Genomic DNA, 5,766 nt, shown 5'->3' with positions numbered 1-5,766 from the left:
CGGTTTACGTCTAAACGTCAACTTTGAAGATACTGAACTTTGAAATATGTTTTGTAAATGCGCAGAAGGCAGTTTGCAGTTAAAGTTGGAGTCAAAGCGTAAACGTAAACTGCAATGTAATGATCGTACGAAAACACCGATTTACGTCTGAACGCAGATTCGGAAAGATCTGAACTTAGAGATATGTTTTGTAAATCCACAAAAGGCAATTTACAAATATAATTGGAGTTAAAACGTAAACGTAAACTACAATGTTGATTCGTACGAAAATGCCGATTTACGTCTAAATGCTGATTCGGAAAGATCTGAACTTAGAAACTCGTTCGTAAAAGCGCAGAAGGCAGTAGCTATTTAGGAGGTTTGTAGAAATGATAAAGTGCTCAAAGTAAATGCAAACCGAGATTTAGAGTGGTTCGGTCAGCCTTGACCTACTCCACTTTTGGCTTCCTCCACCGACGAGGTCACCGACGTCAACTAGAGGCCTTCCTTCAATAGGCAAAGGGCAATTGCCCTTTTACAGTTTCACTCCTTTTGACGGGATCAGGAGACAACCCTTACAGAACTTTTCTCTCCTCTCTTTACAACTCAGAACTTGAAGAAAAGAGGGAGGAGAACTTTTGGCTTTTACAATAGTTTGGAGCTCAAAGAATCACAGAAAGGATCAAGATTTCGGTGTGTATCTGTATTCTTTCTGTGCTGAATGGGTGGGGCCCCAACCCAGTTCAAATTTGAAGCTCAAAACGATCAAATCCCGAAATTCCGGGATCAGGCGGTTGCACCTCCTGACTGGAGCGGTTGCACCGCCTGGTAGAGCTCGAAGACTGAGCCCAGGCGGTTGCACCTCTCTGTTAGGGGCGGTTGCACCGCCTGAGTCTGGCTCGGTGACTGAGCCCCAAGCGGTGCCACCTCCTGACTGAGGCGGTTGCACCTCCTGCCAAAGCTCGAAGACCGAGCTCAAGCAGTGCTACCTCTCTGTCAAGGGAGATTGCACCGCCCAGTCTTGCTCGAAGACTGAGCTCAGGCAGTGCCACCTCCTGGCTGGGGCGGTTGCACCGTCCAGTCTCCCTGGGAGACTTAGCCCAGGCGGTACTACCACTTGGCTTGGGCGGTTGCACCTCCTCGTGCAATCAAGGTCCGAATGGGTAGCTCCATTCGGCCCAATTTCAGTTTTTCAAGGGCCCAATTGCCCCTAGATTAAGCTAATGGGATCACCTCTCATTTTCAACTTAATCAACATGCTAACTACGATTAATTCTAAGATAATTTCTGCAGCTTTGCTTCGGTGTGTCAATCGCTTCTTCCGACGAGTTTCCGGCGAACTTTCGTCGATCATCCGATGAACCCTCGGTGATCCTCCTGCGGACTTCCGGCAAACTCCTGAACTTGCGACGATTCACTTGGCGAGTTCCGACGAGCTTCGCTTGGCAAGCTTCTGGACTTCTCGGATCTGTTCCCGCAGAACCTCCGACGACTGCCCGAACTTCCGTCGAACTCTCGAACTCCCAACGTGATCATTGACTTGACTCCGGCGCAACTCCTGCTGCTTGTCTAACTTTCATCGTAGTTAATCCTGCACACTTATCTCAACACATAGATTAGACAACAAATGATAATTGACTTCATCATCAAAATCCGAGATTCAACAGAATGGACAATGATAAATTCTATGTCAATGTTTGTAACAAAAGTTATATTTGCTTTGGTGTCGAACATGTAAGATAGAGCCTTTAATGAAGGTGGTTAGATTTTGGAGAGGACTTCTCACAAATCCGATTCCATTTCTTTTATGAACATGACCCTTATTTGCTACCAACCTCGAATTTCTTGAAAGTGTTCTTAAGTAACAAATTATCCTTTTGAAGAGTTTCTAGATCATCACATTCTATACATCGAGCTAAAACTATCATGATATTTAGTTTTAAATTTATCAAAATTACTAATAAAACTATCATGCTCCTTTTTTAATAATTTATATTTTCTACTAATTATTTTACATTCATCAAATAAGTCATAAAAAATATTTAATAATACAATATAAAAACTTAAAATGCAGTGACTTTTTCACCGTAAAATATTCCCCACTAATCAGCAAATATGAGTCAACCAACCACGCTTTATAAGATGGCCAAAAGGAACATTAAGTAATATGGGTTACTTCATTTAGATTGAATTTAACTATGTTTCTCGAGGCAGAATATGATTAAATATTTAAATATCTTTACAAGGTGAACTAAGACTACACAAATGTGTAGCATTTTAAGACTAAGCAAAGCATGATTCCACAACCTTGCAAATAATTGACAAAAGTTTCACTGTTGAATAAGGAAGCTACCGTTTGACCTACATATATTTATATGATTTCTTAATCTGTTAACATCATAATGAAATCTTCATCTCCAAGTGAACTTTGATTGTTAACACAATTTACTACCTTTGACTGGGAATCAACAATGCAAGTAAATACGCAGTGAGAACGGGAACTCTCCATATTTACGCTGGTTGCACCTGTTCGCCTGTTTGCTAATCCCAGAAAAGCAATTGAGGAGTTGTAAATATGCATATCATTTGCAGATATCATATCCATAAAGAAAAAATAAGAATAGCCATGCCACGAGTCTATGCTAAGCATCCAGGAACTTGCAAAATGGTTAAAGAAGAAGCTGTGTCAAACAATCAAACAAAAGTAATAAATATACAAAACCATAGAAGATAATAAGATAGAAACCAGAATGTCAAATCTCAATGGCAAATGGATTTTCCATGACACTAGCTCAACTAATTCTAATTCTACATAATAGAACTTTTGCATGAAAAGACAAAACTGCATGCTAGAAGTAGCTTTAACAAAAGCATTATTCTTCAAGAAGGGACTTATAAACATCATAAAACGGATAATTCAACTATCAATAGTTAAAAAAATCAAATGAGAAAAATTTTCATTAGTGCTGTATGGGACAACACATGCACACAAATGAGCATGCACATACAGACACATTCATGCACATGCACATACAGACACATTCATGCACATGCACACACAGTCACACTTGTTCTCATCAAGACACCACAAGCATGCACATGAAAATTGCAACTTTTCATATAAAACGATATCTACAAAATAAAACAAAGAAAAAGTTATGTTGGTGTTTTCAAAGTATTCTATAACGAATGGATAAAAGATTACTCTTATTTACAATTTGAACATTTTTTCTGTTGAGCCAATAATCCTGAACATAACTCCTAAAAAGTTCTTTGAGAAATATTAATTGATCACAAACTACAAAATATGACTTGGAAAAGAAGAGAATCAATGGACCTTTGTCAGCAGACGGATTACATCCTTCATTGTATACACATACTCCTCTGTCAAACAGTCAACATAAATGCCAGCTTTAACATCTTCCCTAATCTGAAAGACATGACAAAATTCAGAATTAAATGAGAAAACCACAGTCAGATTAGCAAAAGGAGCAAACCTAAAGTTAGTTCTCCACCTGAAGATTCTTTTGTGTTGGGTCCAAAAGATCAGTAATTTGCTCATTGGAGGTCTGTAATCTCAACAATCAGACAGATTAAAAACTAAAAAACCAACCAACCAAGAAGTACATGATTTGAAGGTAGCATCAGCACACTTGCCTCCAGAAAGGAACAATGACACTGGTAATTCAGCTGCTTGTCGGAATGCTTAGGTTGCTCCTAAGACATATATAATCCTGTAAGCATGAGTGGATCTAAAATACCATGTTGAGCAGGACTGCATAGACTACCAACTTCATTTATGCGAGAAAAAAACCGCTCAAAAACACGTGGAGTCAAACCCCACTCACTACTCGAAGAATCTTCGGACAGCGCTCGGAGGTCCCCACATCGTATACGTCTTTCCACTACCAGTCTTTCCCGACAAATTCAGTTCAAAACAACTTATCAGCATTCTTGATAGCTAATTGAGCAGAACAAAGAGACTTGGTCATGTTTGAAATCACAGAGCTGCACCTACCTGCCCATACGCAAATATGGAACTGTTGAACCCGGCCAAGCATTTCTCCACCAATGGAAGCCCGACGAGTCGAAATATATCATCCTGTTAAGACACTCAAGAGTTCAGAAGATGAGGACTTTAAATGTTAAGCGTTAGGGGGCGCTCGGAAGGTAAAGGAGTTGAAGAGAGATCTCTAATTCAAAGTGCATATATACTATTTGAGACTCGCCTGAGTGGAACTGGTATCAGCTACTGAGTCAAAGGTGAAGGTATGGTCAAGGATCGAAATGGAGTTTGAGGAGATCTTTTCTACAATCGGATCCCCTTCTTCCTCTCCCTTGCTTGGTGGTCGCACTCGCACAAGTACCTGATCCAACCACAAGAAACATGTAATTCGAAGACCCATCTGAACAGATGAAAGTAGGGTTTCATGAGGTCTCACCTGAACGCCCGAATCTGACGACATCGAGGGCGGACCCCCATTCTCGGCGAGGGTTTCCAGGCTCAGCTTCCGCTTGAGAGGGTTGCCGCCGTGGAACGAGGGGAGAGGCGGCTTGGGGGGAAGCGGGCTCCGGTTCCTGGCGGAGAGCGGCTTTCCGGGAGACTTGAAAGGAGAGGATTCCGGCGGGGTGGTGTTGGGGTCGACGTTCTCCTTTGGGGCCCGAGGAGGGCGCTACTTCTGCGAAGAAGGGGTCAGGGTCTCGGAGGGCGGAACCCTTCCACCCTTCGAATTTGCGAGCGCCTTCATCTAGATCAAAGAAGGGGGGAGAGAGGGAGAGAGAAGAGAGGAAGGCGGAGAGATCTGATTCCCTTGAGAGGTGGTGGGCGAGGAGAGGGGGAGGGGGAGAGCCGATTTGATTTGAAATTGAGGGGTGCAAATGTAATTTTGTGGATTTTTTTAATTTATTTGAGGTCTTCTGATAGGGGAGCGGCGGACGACTGGACGATGAAACGAGGGGTTTGATTTGGACCGTCTGATCGTGTACAGTTCCAAGGTTCCATTGCAACGGTCCATTTTGCTCCATTTTCTTGGAGTGTTCCACTTCTCCGTGGGGAAGTGAGTCTTGATTTCCGTTATAATTTTAGGAAAAGATTAACCACAGTAAATTTTGACCCACTTGAGCTGCGGCCTATACGTATAAAAGGAAGTTCATCGCATGGCTTTTGGGAAAGTCAGTTCTGTTGGAATTATGGATGAAAATTTTTCAAGTTCTCATATTTTAAGACGATATTTGATTAATTCATCAAATTATAAATCTGTATTAATTAAATTTGTTACCTTCTCTCCGATGGTCATTAGGGCGTAGTGAGCAACTTATTTAGTGTTGGACTCCTCTTCTTCGGACGCGTTTGAGTTATCTTACGTTGCTTTGAGCGCCTTCTTCTTTGATGTTATCTTCTTAGCTTGGGGACAATCACTTTTGTAATATCCTGGCTTCTTGCATTCATAGCAAATAATTTAATCCTTCTTAGGTTCAAATTTATTTTTTGTGTTATTTTTAAACTTATTTTTTTTAATAATTTTTTAAATTTTTTTTGTTAGAAGTACTAAATCATCGTCATAGTCCTCATCACTTGAGTTTTCTCTAAGTGGTCTTCTAAAGTTCTAAGTATCATATCTTTCCTGTTATTTAGAAGGATGTCTTCTTGCTCTTCATAAGTTTTGCAAGTCATTTCGTAAGTCATTAATGACCCGATTAATTCTTCAAGAGGAAAGTTATTTAAATGTTTAGCCTCTTGAATAGCAGTGATTTTAGGGTCCTAACTCTTTGGAATGGGTCTTAGAA

General features: G+C 40.9%; 1 long non-coding RNA gene across 2 annotated transcripts; it reads right to left on the bottom strand.

Moving 5' to 3' along the window:
* Positions 1–2,287: 2,287 nt before the first annotated feature.
* On the bottom strand, positions 2,288–4,084 carry LOC135642668 (uncharacterized). Of its 2 annotated transcripts, XR_010498025.1 has the most exons (4): positions 3,998–4,084; positions 3,828–3,892; positions 3,495–3,713; positions 2,288–3,409 (listed from the first exon to the last, which is right to left on the bottom strand). It is a non-coding gene; the product is annotated as an uncharacterized LOC135642668 (long non-coding RNA). The 2 variants fall into 2 exon arrangements; XR_010498024.1 differs by having other exon boundaries at positions 3,495–3,892.
* Positions 4,085–5,766: the final 1,682 nt, after the last annotated feature.

This window comes from Musa acuminata, chromosome BXJ3-7 (assembly GCF_036884655.1).
Source record: "Musa acuminata AAA Group cultivar baxijiao chromosome BXJ3-7, Cavendish_Baxijiao_AAA, whole genome shotgun sequence".
In the NCBI taxonomy this organism is placed as follows: domain Eukaryota; kingdom Viridiplantae; phylum Streptophyta; class Magnoliopsida; order Zingiberales; family Musaceae; genus Musa; species Musa acuminata.
The sequence above is the reverse complement of the archived record's forward strand: the minus strand, read 5'-3'. Positions and strand labels throughout refer to the sequence as shown.